We start from the raw sequence: 21,097 nt of genomic DNA, 5'->3' as shown, positions 1-21,097 counted from the left end.
AATCCACTCAGATTCCCCCTCCAGCCATGCTCGCAAATTGAATTAGTTTCCGTCTCTGAATTTGTGTTTCAAAAATAGTAATTATTTTTTTTAACCCCAAAGGAAGCAAGAGAAACGAGTCAGATCTGCACACGTCATGAATTTTGTGAAATAATAGTTTTCCACCAGCCAAAGGGATACAAGCCTGAAGCGCGGCAATTTACCAACTGTTCAGCTGCTAGGAAATTAAATTGAAGCACATAATTCATATCTTTAGAAAGTTAAATCAATCTGATCAAAAACTTTCCCACTCAATTACGGCCTGAAATTAATCTCCTTAATCCCAATTTTAAATCTGTCATGCATATAAGTGCAGATCTCTCATCTATCTGCCCATCCATGTGACTTAATCCTGGAACAGAGAGCTAAAATGGCGCTGCGATTGTCAGATTTAGTCCCATCTATCTTTGAGCCTGATATACACACAGTGGCACACACACCTGATGGGAGCTCTGATAGGGGTGTGTCTGCTGTCTGTCCTACAGCTGAGGGAGCGGGAGAGGACTGTGGGGTGCCTGCAGTAGCGTGTGGTAGAGCTGCAGAGCACCACCCAGAGGCTGCAGGAGGAACAGACAGCCTGCCAGGCTCAGCTGCGGAAGTGAAGGAGGGAGATGGAGAGCAGGGAGGGCCAGAGACACAGCCAAGAGGTTGTACTGTCCATATGTTGAGTGTATTTTGTGTGTAGTTTGGGGCCCATGTTCCATGTGTGTGTTCTCTCCAGATGAGCGTCTTTCAGGAGACGGTGTGCAGGCTGAGGAAGTGTGTAGAGGAGGCCCAGGCCAGCAGCAAGCAGGGGACCAGGGACACAGCAGCAGCACAACACAGCCTCAGAGAGCTGAGACTGGAGCTGGCCTCCACCCAGGCTTCCCATAGAGAGAGCATGGAGCTGGTGCGTGCCCTGCTTACACACAGGTACTCTGTCAGGCATGTATTGAAAATACTGACGTTAAAACAATGACATTAACTCTCAACTTGTTTTAGGTTAATGACAGTGGAGGAAATAATGTGTAGTGGGACTAACAATGTATATTTTGTGTGGATGTTTGTTTTGTGGTGTGCGGCTGTGGTGTGGTGGTACTGGTCAGCTGGCTGAGCAGAGTGGTGAGGCTGCAGGTCTACGTAGTGAGCTGTCCCGCCTGCAGCAGAGGAGCTCCCAGCTGTCAGAGGAGAGAGGGAGCCAGGAGGAGAGGACCAGGCAGCTGGCTGCAGAGCTCCACAGACTACGTACTGCCAGCAGACACTGGACGAGGTGAGAGAGAAGGATCTACACATCAACATTTCCATTCATCGTCATGGCAATTAACCAATAACCATTCATTTCATTGTCAATATCCAATAACCACTGATCTGGTTCTAGATCTGACACTGCCAACTGCCAACCATTAGGTCATGGACCAGATAGCCTCACATTAAATCCTAGACTGTTACAGCCTGTAGCCGACCACTACACCATCACATGATTAGAAGTGTGATGGCTCAATCTTTCAACCTTATGTGTTGTATAATAGGAAAGGGGGTTATCTAGTGTAATATATACCCAGGGCTGGAAATGAACACTATGCCTGGTCATTAGTGTGGAGCACACAGCCCCTCTGAAGTAGAGACTTAACCTCCACAGGTCGCGCTGTACACTAATTGACCACTACAGGAGAGAGCCGGTTCTGTTGTAGAGAAAAGAGGTGTGACTTGTAGCAGTGCCCTTTCTGTGTGTGCGGGGCTATATTCCTAAAGCTGATTGGATAATGAGACCTCTCTCTCAGACCCCCATAGATTCTGCATGTACAACACACACACACACACACACACACACACACACACACACACAGTTGAAGTCGGAAGTTTACATACACCTTTGCCAAATACATTTAAACTCAGTTTTTCACAATTCCTGACATTTAATCCAATTAAAAATTCCCAGTCTTAGGTTAGTTAGGATCACCACTTTATTTTAAGAATGTGAAATGTCAGAATAATAGTAGAGAGAATTATGTATTTCAGCTTTGATTTCTTTCATCACATTCCCAGTGGGAATTAGTATTTGGTAGCATTGCCTTTAAATTGTTTAACTTGAGTCAAACGTTTCGGGTACCCTTCCACAAGCTTCCCACAATAAGTTGGGCTAATTTTGGCCCATTCTTCCTGACAGAGTTGGTGTAACTGAGTCAGGTTGGTAGGCCTCCTTGCTCGCACACACTTTTTCTGTTCTGCCCACAAATGTTCTGTAAGATTGAGGTCAGGGCTTTGTGATGGCCACTCCAATACCTTGACTTTGTTGTCCTTAAGCCATTTTGCCACAACTTTGGAAGTATGCTTGGGGTCATGTGGAAGACCCAAGCTTTAACTTCTTGACTGATGTCTTTAGCTGTTGCTTCAATAAACCCAAATAATTTTCCTTCCTCAAGATGCCATCTATTTTGTGAAGTGCACCAGTCCCTCCTGCAGCAAAGCACCCCTACAACATGATGTTGCCACCCCCGTGCTTCACGGTTGGGATGGTGTTCTTCGGCTTGCAAGCATCCCCCTTTGTCCTCCAAACATAACAATGGTCATTATGGCCAAACAGTTCTATTTTTGTTTCATCAGACCAGAGGACATTTCTCCAAAAAGTATGATCTTTGTCCCCATGTGCAGTTGCAGAACGTAGTCTGGCTTTTTTTAATGGCGTTTTTGGAGCAGTTTTCTTTCTTCTTTTCTTCCTTGCTGAGCGGCCTTTCAGGTTATGTCGATATAGGACTCGTTTTACTGTGGATATAGATACTTTTGTACCTGTTTCCTCCAGCATCTTCACAAGGTCCTTTGCTGTTGTTCTGGGATTGATTTGCACTTTTTGCACCAAAGTACGTTCATCTCCATGAGACTTGGAAAATTCCAGAAAATCATGACATGGCTTTAGAGGCTTCTGATAGGCTTATTGACATCATTTGAGTCAATTGGAGGTGTACCTGTGGATGTATTTCAAGGCCTACCTCAGTGCCTCTATGCTTGACATCATGGGAAAATCAAAAGAAATCAGCCAAGACCTCAGATTTTTTTTTAGACCTCCACAAGTCTGGTTCATCCTTGGGAGCAATTTCCAAACGCCTGAAGGTACCACGTTCATCTGTACAAACAATAGTACGCAAGTATAAACACCATGGGACCACTCACCTGTTATACAAATCACGTACTATTGATTTGTATGACAGCTGAGTGGTACCATGGTGTTTATACTTGCATACTATTGTTTGTACAGATGAACGTGGTACCTTCAGGCGTTTGGAAATTGCTTGAACCAGACTTGTGGAGGTCTAAAAAAAAAAATCTGAGGTCTTGGCTGATTTCTTTTGATTTTCCCATGATGTCAAGCATAGAGGCACTGAGGTAGGCCTTGAAATACATCCACAGGTACACCTCCAATTGACTCAAATGATGTCAATAAGCCTATCAGAAGCCTCTAAAGCCATGTCATGATTTTCTGGAATTTTCCAAGCTGTTGAAAGGCACAGTCAACTTAGTGTATGTAAGCTTCTGACCCACTGGAATTGTGATCTAGTGAATTATTATTGAAATAATCTGTCTGTAAACAATTGTTGGAAAAATTACTTGTGTCATGCACAAAGTAGATGTCCTAACCGACTTGCCAGAACTATAGTTTGTTTACAAGAAATGTGTGGAGTGACTCCAACCTAAGTGTATGTAAACCTCTGACTTCAACTGTACATACAGAAAGAGTTTGCAAAAACGCAAACATTTTAACACACAGTTTTGCTTAGAGGAACTACCTCACATAATAGTCAGTTTAACAGTTTAACTGAGATACTCATACAGTACAGAAATGTAGTAACAGGTTTTCAAGTGAAAATGTCTAAAGCTTTATGGTTCAAATAGTCTAAGCATTGTGTTTGTATTGTGACAAATCCGAAGCACTTTGTTTGTGTACACAGGCACATAAGAGCTGTGTGTGCTTGCTCTGCAGTGCCAAACCTCTACAATGTGTTTGTATGTGTGTTTAGCCGAGGGCACATCTCTGTGGCTCATCGCTGTGGTCTCACGTCATCCTCCTTAAGTGCTGTCAATGTTGCATGGTAACAGCGGCGCTCTGCCCTCTTAATTGGTTTAGGAAGAGCATCCTTGTCATTTTGCGGTCAGCAAACTCCGCCAGAGAAAATGAAGTGTGAGTTGCACCCTCCCCGCACAACCCATCCCACAAAAAATAAATGATTATGTGCAGCTGTGTGTGTGTGTTTGTCAGTTTTTACTTTCCACTTTTAGAAATAATTGCTGGTTGCTCGGTGGGATCAGAGCAAGGGTATAATGATTGTCTCTGGCTGTATGGTATGGCTGGGTTCTGGGGAGGGCTGGGGGAGAGCAACTCATTTCACACACCTAAATGTGAGTGTGTGTGAATGTGTTAACATTAGTGTGTTTGTACAGCATGTAACCTGTTTGTGGTGTCTATGTGCTTGATGTGTATCTACATACTGTACGTGTGTGTGTGTGCACGGCTGTCCTTTTGCACGGATTAGCAGGTGAACGCAGCAAGAGGATGACCAGACTGGGGTTGCGATACTGCCACACAGGGGTTAGGGGGAATACAGAGCTGCAGTACTGCAGTTTGGAGCCTCCAGTCTCCACACACACACCACTTTAATTGCCTTTGCTTCTTTCATTACATGTATTGCCTCTCCTCTGCATTGCGTGCTCCCTGGGCTTGTGGAAAGGTCATTGTAGTGGGGATGTGAACACTGCACAGCCTCCGTGTGTCCCAGCCAAGCAGGCAGAGGATAGGGCGGGGGATGTGAACACTGCACAGCCTCCGTGTGTCCCAGCCAAGCAGGCAGAGGATAGGGCGGGGGATGTGAACACTGCACAGCCTGCGTGTGTCCCAGCCAAGCAGGCAGAGGATAGGGCGGGGGATGTGAACACTGCACAGCCTCCGTGTGTCCCAGCCAAGCAGGCAGAGGATAGGGCGGGGGATGTGAACACTGCACAGCCTCTGTGTGTCCCAGCCAAGCAGGCAGAGGATAGGGCGGGGGATGTGAACACTGCACAGCCTCCGTGTGTCCCAGCCAAGCAGGCAGAGGATAGGGCGGGGGATGGGAACACTGCACAGCCTCCGTGTGTCCTAGCCAAGCAGGCAGAGGATAGGGCGGGGGATGTGGCTAGGGAGGACTGGTTACTGCTGTCCTTCACATTGTTCCTATAAAGAAAAACGTGTATTTTATGGTGACCAGTTCTTTGATGTAGTGGCTCAACATGTACATGCATGTTAGCATACGCAAGCATTGTTAAGAGTGATTTAGAGTCAGATGAATGTGACTATGACAAGACAATGTCACTAGAAGGAGATGTTTATGGAGGAGTTCACTACAATGTAATTAACTAATGAACTATCGTTCCCAGTTTCCTACCTGGGAAGGGTTATAGGAAACCCTCATGAATATACATTGCATGTTGCTGTGATTCATTGTTCACCATTCATTTAAAAGGTTCATCAGTTTTCTGAAATGAGAACAAAAATGATATTAGGAAATGCCAATGACAGGTATCATCCCTCTCCCACCTAGACTCGGTCCTGTGAGGGCAGGCTGGCAGAGCTGAGTGCCCAGCTGGGGAGGTCTCAGTGCTGGGGCCAGGAGAAGCTGGTAGCCCTGGAGAAGGTGGTGTTGATTAAGGTGGAGATGGCTTCTCTCAGGGAGAACTACCATGCCAAGGTGGCCCAGGTCAGACACACACTTACACAATGGGTTCTGGGGACATTCTGGTAGGGTTTATGACTAAGGATAGGAGGTTTTGCTGACCATGTGACCTGATCAGGAAAAACTCTGGGCCCTTATAATAGCCGGAAGCCTTACTGCCTAACTGTGTAACTAGGCCCAAAGTTTTCCTGATCAATTGATGTGCTCATGAAAACCTCTTGGCTCTAGTTATGACACATATCCTCACACTTTGCACTGGCACAGAAAGGCCAAAAAGCATAGTTAGTAATCACCTCTCAATGAAAAATGAGCTGTATAGCCATTAGGATGTGCAGCAGGGGTTTGTTCATGTGTCTCTGTTCAGGTGGAGGCCTTACACTCACAGCACGATTCCATGGAGCACAAGTACAGCACAGCAGCTAATGAGGTAGTGAACCCTTAAAATCTCCAGATATGTCAGATAGACACTGTTAGAGTTGTAGACTCTCATTACACTCTCTCTCTCTCTCTCTCTCTCTCCCCTCCATCTCGTGTTGCGCCAGTCTCTGGGTAATGCTCGTTCAGACAGTTCTCTTCTACACAGGGAGAGTGAGCTGGTGGTAACCAACGTCAACCAGTGGGTGAAGGAGCAGAAGTAAGAGCATACCTAACTCCACACACACACTGATGCCCAGTCACATTCTACTCTACATTCACAAAGCAGCATTAACCCTGTCTTAACCCTGTCGACAGGCAAGGGTCTGCAGGAGGAGAAGAAGAGGCTGAAGGCTGAGCTGGAAGAGAGCATGATTGAAGCCGAGAGGTTCAGGGTACGTACCATACACAGTTACACACACTGGATAACACTGTTAGACCTCCACACATTTACAACCCTGATATACTATAATATAACAACACCAATTGAAGAGCATTGTTCCTTTCTATTGAGTAATGTCACTTGTTTTTGTATCAGACCTCTCAAGCCAGTATGAGTGGCCAGCGCAGTGCCCTGACCAGACCTCCCGTCCAGCTGCTCCACACAGAGTGAGTACTGTACTACTGGCACTGACCTGAGACACTGGATCTGTGGGCTTGGCAACTTCCCAGTTCTCCAGGAACAAGCTGCAGCAGGTCCATACGAGGCAAATGACTACATGTCCTCTAACTCTTCACTAGTTTCTTTGCTGGGGCTCTAGAGACAGCATCAGTGACAAAGCAGTGACTTCCCGGACTGAGTGAATTCCTCTCTGTGTGTTTCTAGAGTAGAGCTGAGACATGGGTCAATAGCAACAATCACCAACACATCTCAGACAGTATTGGTTAAGAGCGGGAGCCCGTCTATAACTCATAAGAGCTATTGGCAGCCATGTTGATTTCTGTTGTTCTGGGATTAGCATCTGTGTTTCTGGGGGCTAATGGTCCGTGTCGTCCGGCTGTGAAATCAGTGGCCTGAGAGCCTCTGAGAAGCCTGCAGATTGGTGTTTCAAATCCCCACCCCCCTCTAATGCAGCACAGCCTGTCTCAGCCACTCTCTCCATCTCCCAGAGTAGAACAGTTTCGCTGTTCCCGAGTTCCCCCTCTTCACCCTGGGTGACCCCCACTGCAGTCTCCCCACGCCTGGGCCCAGACGCCACCGGCCCTTCCTGCCCCACAGGACCACTGCAGCTTGTTAACACCGAAGATACATTTGTGCAGTCAGGCAGGAAATCCTAGAGGTGGTAATCAAAGGCCTGGTGCTCTGACACTGAGGACTGGAGGAGGGCTTAGAGATGACCTCTAGTCTGGCCTCCTATCATGGCCGATCATCCCAACAGACGGACGGACAGACAGAGCCATCCAAGGACACGGTCTTCTCTCCTCTGGGCCAGACATGTCTTAGTCGTGTCTGTTTTCAGACACTCAGACAGACGTCACCCACACATTGCCATGGTACCGACTATATCTTTTTAAAATTGAACTTGCATTTTATATGTGATGCTGAGAAAAGGTGATTTATTGGTGAAATTGTGTTCCATATGGTTGTTTGACAGTTGAAGCCTTCTCATTTTGCGCTGCCGATACCTCCTCGCTTTAAAGTAAGCCAGTCCTGTGCTCACTGGCATTTCCCTGTAATGCGTTCCCGTCTGATTTCCTTCTAAATTGAAATGCGGTAAAGTTAGGACTGATTGGAGGGATTACTTTTGGTGAGTGTGAGATAGGAGGGAGAGAGAAAGAGACTAGACTGGTTGTGAACCCAATCAGAGCCCTGTGTTGACTGTGCTGATTAGAGGCTTGTAGTGAGTGGGATCCATTCTATCCCATCATTCCCTGTTTGCTCTGATAACGGAACCTCAACACTCATCATGTCCCTAACCTCATCCTCATGCTGTCACTTACAGCACACCACACTGATCTCTCTCAAACGTCTTATGCAAGGTGGGTAATGTACCAAAAAACCCTTTAGAACTTTAAACCTGCTTTGAAAGAATAGTTGGCATGCTTTGGAAAAAATTCACTGGTTGGCTGAGTGTTAAAAAACATAAAAAGTTGCAATATGTAGTTGAGGAACACTGAGGCATTGAGGATGGACATTGCTCTGGAGAGAGTACCGTACGCTAATAAGTGTGTGCGTGCGTTGTGCGTGTTACCTTGCCTGATACCAATGGAGGGCAGATGCAAACTCAGCCCATAAAGGCCCACTGGATGGCTGCGACTTCACTCAGCTAATGTTCCAGGACATCCAGGAAGCCTGTAGGGAGCTGGGAGAACACAGAGGAGCGCTAAAAAGCAGCCAGAGAGAGAGTAAATACAAATAAATAGATAAATAAGTGAATGGCATGAGAGGAGCAGAGGGAACAGTCGTCCATTCTCGTGTACGCACCGCGTTTGTTTATTTATGGTGTCTGAGGGCCTGAGCAGGGCTGATGGGGGGAGGAGGAGGGTGCTGGGGGAGGACACTGGGCCTCTCCTTCCTTATGCATGCCTGGCTCTGCTCCCCAGCTTTCATTAAGTGTCATTACCAGGGCTTTCAGCGCTAGAGCCAAGCTGAGACCTGACATCCACTCCATAGATATGTGTGCATATGGATGGACTACTGATCCTTCTTATCCGCAACTGAGGAGGGAGAATTAGGCCAGGGAGAGGAGAGGAGAGGAGAGGAGAGGAGAGGAGAGGAGGATGCAGCCATATCTGACTTTAATGGCCAGAATATAGCTATTACTTAAATGGAGGACAGTATGTCATGAATATGCCATACGGGGCATTTAAAGTGTTTGTACACTGGTGATTGTAAGGGCTATGCACACTGCAGTGTGTTGTAGATCAGGATGACTAGGATGCATATCGATACAGTTACATATCAGGATATTCTAGTTGACTGTACCTGCACCAAAACACCAGTATTTTTCCTTCATATTTTTAATGTGGAAGCCAAAACAAATTCAGCACTTTTTATTTCCATGAATGATCAAAACTCGTTTTCTTATGACTCTTGTTACTGCAGCAGACATATGGTGAGAAATATGATTGGAACATCAAATCACAAGAAAATCACAAATACCGAATCACAACACATATAGAATCGCAGTATATATCGTAATCGGCACCTAAGTATCACAATAATATTGTGTTGTGAGATGCCGGGCCATTCCCAGCCCTAATGGCCAGTAGCAGAAATAAAGGCATGCAGCTGATGTGAGATGTGCATTTCCTTCTACGCAAGGTGTTCATTATCAATGTCCCTTTCCAGTTCACTTCCTGTTAGAAGGCCGGCTGATTGATGGCTTGTACTGTTTATTTGGATATCAGCGAATGAAATATTCATGTCGTACGCTTTCCCAAGCAGAAGTTATCTAGATGCAGCGTAAATGGTACTTGGGATTAGATTTTCACAGCAGATTGCTGTTATTACAGGAGAAAAAGGTGAAAAGAGACTGTGTGAGCAGTCGTTTTCCTGGGAGGCAATCTATTTCTCTTCCACTCAGAGCACCGGAGCGCTGGACCAGGCTCTTAATGCGCGGGAGAGAAAGTGCTTTGGTCTGCAACCTTTCACACCTTCACCTCCCCTTCATGTGATTGAATAGTTAATAACTTTGACTTTCCTTTGAAAGCCTGTGACGTGGCTCCTACTGAACAGCCTGTTGTCTGGCTGACACACCTGCCTATTGCTCTGTCTGTCTGACTGACTGACTGACTGACTGACTGCCTGCCTACATGTCTACTTGGCCCAGATGCCATATTGTCTGATAGCCCACCTCTCTCTTCTACAAGCCCTCTCACTTTCAAGCCTGTCCCTCACCTTATCTGTCTTTCTTAAAGGAGCCTGTACATTATCAGAATTTTGATGGAAAGGGGTTTGGATTGCTTACTCTTCCTTCCTCCCTCAAGACACACACACACACACACACACACACACAGGGAGCTCATTAGCGCACCCCGTGTTCACAGCTCCAGCAGAATGTAACCTTGCCTAATTGTGCGCCATGCTAATTTGTTCTCCCTGCATGATGTGGCGATTGCTTATTTATTCTCCTCAGGGCTCCTCTCACATTAAAATTATTGACTTATTTCATTCACTGCACATTTGCCAAGCTTTATTTGATAAGCTCATTTCCCTTGGTGCCCAAAATCCCCCCTGTTCCCATGTTTTAAAAGTTCTAATGTTCCCAATGCAGATTATTATTCATACTTGTGATTGTTTCTTCGTCTAATTATCTGTGTTGGAATAATTTTGCATCTGTGAGCCTGTTTATCCCGGCGGACTGAAACGGCACAAAAGGGCACACATTAACGATGCGTCTGGAATAGCCGAGGAGCCAGTTGTGTACACAAAGCTGGCAGACGCGGTCAACAAGAAGCTTAACAGGGATTGGGACATCGTGGAAGGTTTACCAAAATAAGCAGACGGAATTTGCATTTGGTTAGAGGGCTGTTGACGAACAGAGCCATCAACATTTGGTCCATCAGGTAATGAGACAGGCTCTGTTTTGATGTGGATATATGCAGCGAGGTGGAGCTAAACTAGTTGTAGTCAATAGAGGTCATGGTTAAGGTGGGTAGTGCAGATCCATTCCACTCTGACCCATTGACCACCATCAGCCCTCTCCTCCCCTACAGTGGGGAGACCCTCCCTGCCCCACACCAAGAGGGGAGTTCTAGAGAGACTCAGCAGTTTAGAGAACAGAGCCAGTACCAGAGCAGAGACAAGCTAGCAGCAGGAGACCTGTTCACTAGTGTACCGGTAGGTTAATACACTGAAATGGACATCAACTCACCAACAGAGGACACAGTGGGATAGTATTAGGTAGGGGAATGATTGGCAATATTTCTGCAGTGGGAGGTGAATGATACCTCATGAGTAATGTATTAACAGTAATTATATGGATAATATTCATGATGACAAATATGCAAACTTAAGGTCCATGGTGATGCCAACATACCAATAGTAACACTGAGCTCTGAGGCTGACTATTGAAGGTATCTTATTTGAATAATCTCTTTCTGTCTGCCTCTGCTCTGTCTCAGATCTGCTCTGACTGTGACAGGAGCCTTGAGTGGCCAGAGAGACAACCTGTGGAGGAGGAGCTCTGGCTGCCAACCTGCATCTGCGCTAGCCCCAGACTCAGCCTGTGTCTGCCTGGCAGGGAGGGGGGCCACGTTTGCTGCTGAGGTGGCCAGAACAGTGGCCCTTAGGACCCTGGAGCGCAGACCCCTGCCATGTGGCCACCACCGCTGGAGCAGACCCACTCTCTCAGCTGGGACAAGCCACGCCCTACACATCTCAGGGAGGGACACTGGTGGGGGCTAGTATGAACCAGTGAGAAGGGAAGTACAGGTAGTTATGACTCAAGAGAATACAGCACACAAATATTTATGATTTTGTAGCTTGATAGATATTAATAAATTATTGTATTATATTTAAGATTATTTAATGACAATACTAAACTTGAATAATTTAATTTCTTTGGTATTTTCAGTATATATTTTTTCAAAATCAAATCTTTGTGGCACAATATTGAAATAATAATAATAATATTGTAATCTCTTACCATTACTCCTTCAGCCCAGTTCTACATTATGATTGTCTACTTATTCACAACAGATTCTGTTGAACACAGATTCTGTGTTGTGAATAAGTAGACAATTACAATCTTACCTGTACAGTATCTGGGTCCTTCCACCAGTTCGGTGCCTTTTTAGAAGTGTAACTTGTGATTTCACAAAATGTTGACATTCTGTCCTAAAGAGCACATGTTCAACTTCATAAAAAACACGTTGCCATTCCAATAGGTTAAATAAAAACATACTATAGTTAGTGCCTATTAAGTGCTAAATAAAGTATCAGGGTTGACGATCTCGTTTTAAATCAGCCATAAATCCTCTCGTGACAGGGGGAATGGAAGCTTGTGTGCAACAGGGAGTGGCGATTGAAACCCGTTAGTTTTCTATCACAAAACAGAAAATGGCCCAACAAGTTTTTACACTATGATTTGACTATTTGATGTTCAATGTTTCTTTTGAAAAATACATTTTAAATGAATAGTTTCACCATATTAAAACTAGAGGGTTGACCTTAAAATGAGGGACAGATGTGAATGAATCACTAATCAAATGAAATAAAACAAATAATCTTCAGAACTGACTTAAAATAACTAGGGATGTACAATGGAGAAATGTTTGGATTACATGGGATGAAGTCTTCCTAGAAGTGACACAGGGTTGGCAGAGGGACATGTCAAAATGCTGAATTTAGGCCTCCCGGGTGGCGCAGTGGTTAAGGGCGCTGTACTGCAGCGCCAGCTGTGCCATCAGAGTCCTGGGTTCGCGCCCAGGCTCTGTCGTAACCGTCCGCGACCGGGAGGTCCGTGGGGCGACGCACAATTGGCCTAGCGTCGCCCGGGTTAGGGAGGGCTTGGTCGGTAGGGGTGTCCTTGTCTCATCGCGCACCAGCGACTCCTGTGGCGGGCTGGGCGCAGTGTACGCTAGCCAAGGTGGCCAGGTGCACGGTGTTTCCTCCGGCGCATTGGTGCGGCTGGCTTCCGGGTTGGACGTGTGCTGTGTTAAAGAAGCAGCGGCTTGGTTGGTTGTGTATCGGAGGACGCATGACTTTCAACCTTCGTCTCTCCCGAGCCCGTACGGGAGTTGTAGCGGTGAGACAAGATAGTAGTTACTACAACAATTGGATACCATGAAATTGGGGAGAAAAAGGGGTAAAATTCAAAAAAAAAAAAAAAAAGGCTGAATTTAGCAAGCCTTTATTCATATTAAAAATCAGATTAATTGAATTCTCCATGCCGTCTATATTAAAGGGCACTTCATTGAGTAGAACAGGCTTTTAAAATTAATATTGGCGCACAATTTCTACTTAATATCAAAAGGCACTCTTTGTGGAACGACCCATCTGACAAATATTTGTATCTATCCATTCAGGGTTTTGATTTAAATTTTTATAGAAACCTAGAAAGAATTAGAAATAAGTGTCCAGCCTTTTATTGTGGTATGAGAAATAGTCCTGCTTATTTCTGAGGTTGTCAAATGATTAATTGATGTCTAGATCAAAGTACTAAAAATGTATTGGGGGGGATTTCATGGTTTCAGTCACCTAGAGCAATACATCCTTGAGTTCATGTAAGTCCTAATGAATTGTGTAGGCAGAGAAGTCTTTGTGGCCAAATAAAAGTCTGGTAAAGGCATCTAAACCCATAACAAGTGTCCCTTTGTTCTAGCACTACTCTATTCATCATGAGTCGGCTGTGTGAATCCAGGCATTGCTGTAGCTTTGAGAGCAACTCTGAGTTCCATGCCCACCAGCTTTCCATAACTGGGGATGTCGGAGCTTGACAGTAGAAAGTATTTTTTCTGACTAGAAGAAAATAAGAGCCCTAAGCAATAGTAGATGAGCTGTTAGTAAGCACACAGTCCACTGGGAGAGAGACATGGCAGCATACTATACATAGTGCAGTGGTGAAGGCGAAACAAAAGCGAAATGTAATACTATTGTTTGCAGATATTAAAGATATCCAAACTATAGTGCCCCCCAATTACAGTAATAAACCATGCCCATCATTGTAATGATCCACACCAGCATGCAGGGTGAACTTTAGAGGAGGTGTGTTCACTGGGAAGGTTTGTGTCCTAAAGAGGCCCTAGTCAGCCAATGGGATCGAGCAGTGGATGTTGTTCACTGGCAGCCTGCTAGGATTAATCCCAGCCTTACAGGAAGACACCATCTTTTTCTGCCTTGGTCAGATCAATAGGCAACATTCTCTCCAGCACAGCAGTCAATACCCAACACTTAAGGTGTCTGTGGAAACTAAAGAATGCCAATAATTGTTATTAATGCCTAGGATTTCCCCAAGTACTGCATTTATAGGGTAATTCCAGTCTAACAGACATTCAACCAACATCACACACACAACACCAATGCCCTCCGGAGACGTAGTGTATACATTAAGAAACCTATACACAAATACAAAGATGGGAAAAAAATCTACAAAATGGAAGTGCATCCTTTTTTCAAATAAGTATTGTGTTTGTAACCTGATTTATAAATGGTATTGCTCTTTTGAGTCCGATACTATAATGGTACTGAGTAGTGAGCTACTGCACCATGCTCTGGGTAAAACCTTGGCCCATTCAGGCCTTATGGAGAAATTGGTCACACTGAAATTCAATCATTTGTCCACGGTGCTAGTTTATTCAGTATGCCTGATGTACCTTTGGTATATTAATCAATACGGCCTGAGGTGTGATATATAAGGCACAAGTGGGTGTGGTATATGGCCAATATACCATGGCTAAGAGATGTTCTTAGACACAACGCAATGCGGAGTGCCTGGATACAGCCCTGGGTGGTTCGAGCCCTGAATGCTGATTGGCTGACAGCGGTGGTATATCAGACCGTATACTACGGGAAGGACAAAACATGTATTTTTACTGCTCTAATTACATTGGTAACCAGTTTATAATAGCAATAAGGCACCTCTGGGGTTTGTAGTATATCGCCAATATACCACGGAAAAAGGCTGTATCCAGGCACTCCGCAATGCATCGTGCGTTAGAACAGCCCTTAGCCATGGTATATTGGCCATATACCACAAACCCAGAGATTCTTTATTGCTGTTATAAACCAGTTAACAAGTAGTTTTGCGTTATACCTGTGGCATGTCGGATATATGCTCCGATGGAATGCTGTTTCAGCCAATCAGCATCCAGGACCCAAACTGCCCGGTTTATTATGGCATTTAATAAAATGTTGAACATTGTGTGTGTGTGTCTTTAATAGCAGGTGTTATTCCGGCCACGTGCTGAGGAATGGATTTGTGTTGATTGTGGAGTGTTATGAAACATGATGACAGACATTAAAGAAATAGCACATTGTAATGCCTTTCTCCTTGCCTCTAAGATCAAGAGGATTTTTTCTGAGAGCCAAAGAAAGGCATTGATTATTTTGTCTGATTGCTCAAGGATCATAATTATACCTCTGCCACTTTGAAGCTGCTCTGTCAGGAAGATTAAAAAAAATTGAATTCTAGGCATTGCCTGCCATATGAATAAGATCGCATTACATACATTAAAATATGTCAATTTGACATTTCTCCCATCAACCCTACCTCCTGAAGTCCTTTTTTCATCTACTGTCTGTTAAGATTCCAGGAAGTAACAAAGAATACAACTTCAAAATTGACTTTGCCATGAGTATCTACTCCAACATGGACGTGGGCTGTCCTGTATGGATTTTGGAATTCCATCCAATTGTGTGTTAATTCATTCTGAAAGCACAGGGTCAGAGTTCATAGGTTTTAAATGTAAGCCATCGTCATTTCACAAGGCCTAAATACATACTGTACGTAGGTGTTACAAGGACAAGATCTCCCATTGGGTGGGCTGCAGCAGAAAGAGTAGGACTGCTTCAGGGAGAGGGGCCCTCGGAATTGCTTTTATTTCACTCAAGCACCACCACTCCACACGACACAACAGCCGCTCTAGCAGTGGAAAGTGAAGGACAGTAAACTCCAAGCATACATTCCCTACCTCCTCTTTCCATTGAAAACTACAAGTGAGGGGGGGGGGGGGGGGGTGTTCTAAATTCAATCAAGCGAAGGCCGTCCCCGGCAGGCAGGGACACAGATAGAGCGAGGGGACGGATGAGGGAAAACTCAACTTAAGTTTCCACTGGGCCTGCTGGGCTCCTAATGCGGCCTTGGATGTAATTGGGTCCCAGAAGGCTGTTCATTATCGTGGCTGTTCATTATTGAGGCAACAAAACGGGTGGAAAGGAAATAAATGCCTCGCTCCACTCTGTGCCCTCCGCTCTGTCCCAGCGCCATTGTGGGATTGGAGTTAATTAAAAGAGCAGTTGATGCCACTGTTTTCCTCATCAATCTCACTTGTGCTCTTATTACGTTTGTAATGACAGTGGGGCTTGTCCTGGTCTGCCACACAGCAGGGCAGAGGGGGAAGAGAGTGGGTACGAGGTATGAGGGACAGATATTTCAACAAATCTCTCAGCGGTCAACAACATCTGTTGAGGATGTAGGTGGGGGGTGGGTGTAGATACTGCAGCGCTGTGAGAGGACGACAGACCTCTTCTTCATTCAGTGGTGTTGAGGTTGAGGACCAGTCTTTACCCCCTAATCCTGCAACTCCCTTGAAGGCCATTTTAATTCCTTTCATCATTACACAGACTTTCCCTGGAAACTTCTGGCAATCTCTGGTAAATAATGCTGGAAATTTCTGTGGCATGGTGTTGCTGGACCTCCAGAAAGCCTTAGATACAGTAGACCACCCTATTCTACTCTACAAGCTAATGGCCCTAGGTTTTAACAGCATGGCAGTAGACTGGCTCAGATCGTATCTTTCAGGAAGGTATCAGAGGGTTGATGTCAATAGCACTTTTGTCTATTGCCAGGTTAATCAGCTGTGGAGTTCCACAAGGGAGTGTTTTAGGGCCCCTCTTCCTGTTATATATCAACTATATGAAATCATCCTGTTCCTGTCAGCTTTTTATGTATGCAAACAGTTTAGCTATGTTGGTCTCACACAAAGACAAGAGTATGGTAGCAACTAGGGAGCCAGCTTTTGCAGAACTGGAGGGAATCAGTAACTAGCTGTCAGATAACAAATTGTCTATCAATTTGGGGGGAAACTGAGTCAATTTCATTGTCTCTAGATTAGGCTAGGAAGATCACCACGCTTCAGAGTCATGGTTGGTGACAGCTAAGAACTGTGTTAGGTACTTAGGCTGTGAACTTGACAGGCTTTTGACCAAGGAGGGCAGTGGGCAGAACGTTATTGCCAAGGTGAACCAGAAAGTCACATTTCTGGATAAGGGTACCTTGAAAGTACTTTCAACAGCATTAGTGCAGCCTCACTTTGATTATGCTTGTACTACTGGTACAGTAGCTCCCCAAAGGTTTTAAAAACAAACTGCAAACGGCACAGAATAAAATGGTACGGGTGATACTGAATCTTAGCTCTCGTTCTCAGGTTGGCCCTTCTCAACTCAGAGAACTCCAGTGGCTAACAGTTGATAAAAGGGAATTGTTGGGATTGACTCACAAAATCCTGTATGGCACAGTCCCCGGTATCTAAAAAGCTATTTTACTTCAGTGAGGGACTCACACTCTTATGCCATGAGGCAGTGCCACAGACTGTGACATATTTTTTACTTTTGTTTATTTAGTAAATATTTTCTTAACTCTATTTCTTGAACTGCATTGTTGGTTAAGGGCTTGTAAGTAAGCATTTCACAGAAAGGTGTTGTATTTGGCTCATGTGACAAATAAAATGTGATGTTATTTTAAGACCTGTACTGGGGAAAACATGTTTATATATATATATATATATATATATATATATATGGCATTGGTAGAGTGGAACAAAATCCCGGCTGCGATGAAAACAGTTTCTGACAGTCATAGGTTCAAACACCCCTGCAGGGCTTGGTTAATAATGTAAACCACCCTGCTCTATTGGAGGGATTCTTTATGCGTGTATATTTGCCTTTTTGTCTACACTGAGTGTACAAAACATTAGGAATTCATGCTCTTTCCAGGACATAGACTGACCAGGTGAATCCAGGTGAAAGCTATGATCCCTTATTGATGTCACTTGTTAAATCCACTTCAATCAGTGTAGATGAAGGAGAGGAGACGGGTTAAAGAAGGATTTTTAAGGCTTGAGACAATTGAGAAATGGGTTGTATTTAAGTGCCTTTGAACGGGGTATGGTAGTAGTAGTTGTGATTGAATTGAATGTTGAGGTGTACAGTATGTCTTTTGCTGGGTGTTAAATGTTTATGTATTTTAAATTGGCAAATCAATTTTTTTTTAAATGGTGACTGCTGACACTAACACACAAGGACTATTTAAAAATGTCAGCCTATAGCCCAGATTTGTCTCATTAAAGTTGGTGGAGTCCATTATAGCCTCCCTCTCCTTCATTAGCCTACTCTCAATCAAGCAGACTTGGGGAATTGAGAGGTTGAAGGAAATGTTCACAATTATCTGCATTTGCATAAGGGTTACTGGGAGAGAGAACTAAATTGACCAAGTAGAAATTAAAATTCAAGAGGGAGGCTGCCTCCACACAGCACAGGGGAATAGGCAGCAAGTTGTTGCACACCACTCAAGAAGGAATAATTCACAACAAAGCATCTATTTTTCATCTAGTCCTCCAAATGGTTGCCAAGGAGAATATAAGGTTTCAACTAGAAAACAAGGACATCAAGACATGTCACCAGAAACACGATGATGACACTGGCACATCATTAAGGCTGTTTGTTTCATACTGGGTATGACCTCAAGAGGATTTACATATGGCTTCAGACTCAAGAGAGATGCGAGACACATCTACTTAGCTCCTCTCTTTACACTCAACATCTCACAGCTGAGAAAATCCAAAGCACTGGAATCATTCATGTAGAGCTGTTGCTGCATTATGGGCGGAATTCAGACCTGAGTTACGTGCACGTAAATGGAACTTATTTCCCTTTTTATGCACTCTCTCGAGACACATATTCTGACCTTGGGGAAACGCATGTGCCAGACAGGTATTTGTTTGGGGTGTCAGAGGTGTGTCTACTCTAACAGTAGTGGTGTGTGGATAAAATCACCAGGGAAGCCAAGCCAGGGAACTGAAAACTGCTGTTCACAAATGCTCTCCATCCAACCTCACTGAGCTCGAGCTGTTTTGCAAGGAGGAATGGGAAAAAATTTCAGTCTCTCGATGTGCAAAACTGATAGAGACATACCCCAAGCGACTTACAGCTGTAATCGCAGCAAAAGGTGGCGCTACAAAGTATTAACTTAAGGGGGCTGAATAATTTTGCACGCCCAATTTTTCTGTTTTTGATTTGTTAAAAAGTTTGAAATATCCAATAAATGTCGTTCCACTTCATGATTGTGTCCCACTTGTTGTTGATTCTTCACAAAAAAATACAGTTTTATATCTTTATGTTTGAAGCCTGAAATGTGGCAAAAGGTCGCAAAGTTCAAGGGGGCCGAATACTTTCGCAAGGCACTGTAAGTATCAAATATATAGATTAGCAGTGACAGAGCAGCTAAGATGCAATAGACAGTAAAGAATAGATAGTGAAGGATACAGTATATACATATGAGATGAGTAATGCGAGATATGTAAACATTATTAAAGTGACTAGTGTTCCATTTATTAAAGTGGCCAATAATATCAAGTCTGTAGGTAGGCAGCCACCTCTCTGTTGCTGTTTAACAATCACCTATGCTTAGTCTAATACAGTGACAACTAAAAGATACCAAAAATGATTTAGTCCAAGTAACGTAAGCTAAATATGATGTGGCTGTCCATGGTACTGATGTGTGTGTGTGTAAGTAAATTATATATTTTTTTACTCACCCTACTTAGAGAAATGCCAATGCCATCCTCCTCTTTCAGGTTGCCTAAGCGGTCTATGACTCTGTCATATACACTTTTAGTTTTTGTTGTCCTACCTAGGCTACCTGGCTAAAATGCTTGCTCGCTAGCTTAGATTCCTTTCATGGGCAACGATGAGCCGTGTCCAGCTAGTGAACATTAGCCTAACGTTACTACATCTAGCTGCATGTTTAACTTCCATCCTCTCATGCCAGGAGCAAATGTATGAATTTATGGTTGGATCAGAATCACCGTTATAATCATTGGCCAGTACAGAGAATTAAGTTTAAATAAGTCCAAATCCCTATCTCCATCCATGGCTAATTTAGAAAAGGGACAATTTTAGCTAGCTAGCTAGCCACTGGAGGACAATGACACAAGGAGATGGAACAATTCAAGTCTTGTTAATGATGTTTGGCTTCTAATGTGAGGTGATTGGTGTGAAGACAAATCAAAACTGGCTTCCGTTAAGATTTTTTTGGGGGCGCCAGGACCATTCACAGCTGAGCTCACTCTGTTTTGCTCAACGCTGATGAACTATTATTTAATTTACAAAAATATCAAGAGGCCAAATGCTCGCTGGCTTCCCTTGCATTCAATGCTACAAGTGGCAACAATGTCATATTCTTTTTTTAAATACTTCTACCCCTTTTTCTCCCCAATTTCATGGTATCCAATTGGTAGTTACAGTCTTGTCTCATCACTGCAACTCCCGTACGGACTCGGGAGAGGCGAAGGTCGAGAGCCATGCGTCCCCCGAAACACGACTCAACCAACCCGTACTGCTTCTTGACACTTAACCCGGATGTGTCAGAGGAAACACCGTACACCTGGCGACCGTGTCAGCGTGCATGCGCCCGGCCAGCCACAGGAGTCACTAGAGCACGGCCAAACCCTCCCCATGGGTCTCCCGGCCGAGGCCGGCTGCGACAGAGCCTGGACTCGAACCAGGATCTCTAGTGGCACAGCTAGCAACTGCAGTCCTTTAGATCACTGCGCCACTCGAGAGGCCCTGTCATACTCTTTTTGACCAGACAGCATAGATGGGATACACATACAGAGATAGAGGAGAGCTGTTTCGTTCGCTTGGATGCTTTCTCCAGTGAGATACATTCAGCCTCTTGTGAATTGAAGGAATTTTATGAAACACAGAGACAAAATAAATATTATTTGGTATATATTTTTTCCTTGATAATTTTTTTGCATGGCTTCCCTTGGGATCTATGAATACACACCACTGAGTGTCTACAGATATGCCGTATTCTGACCTTGACTTAATTCTCTCATAATACCACCGCTTTTACCCGCAAGGAAACCATGAATAAGGTCGCGCAAACCTCTCGGTTCGAAAAAAGTAACACCTTTCTCCATGCACTGTCATTTATAAATCGATAAGAGCTATTAATAAGCGCTAAGTAAATGAGTCATCCGTTTGGAGAAAGGGATTTTAAATACAATTAGCAATTGTTTTAGATAATTTAATTCATTCTGATCGCTGGAGATGAATGTCATGGACACAAAGTGAAAAG

This window comes from Oncorhynchus clarkii, chromosome 6 (assembly GCF_045791955.1).
Source record: "Oncorhynchus clarkii lewisi isolate Uvic-CL-2024 chromosome 6, UVic_Ocla_1.0, whole genome shotgun sequence".
Classification (NCBI taxonomy): Eukaryota; Metazoa; Chordata; class Actinopteri; order Salmoniformes; family Salmonidae; genus Oncorhynchus; species Oncorhynchus clarkii.
This window is presented reverse-complemented; position numbering follows the sequence as displayed.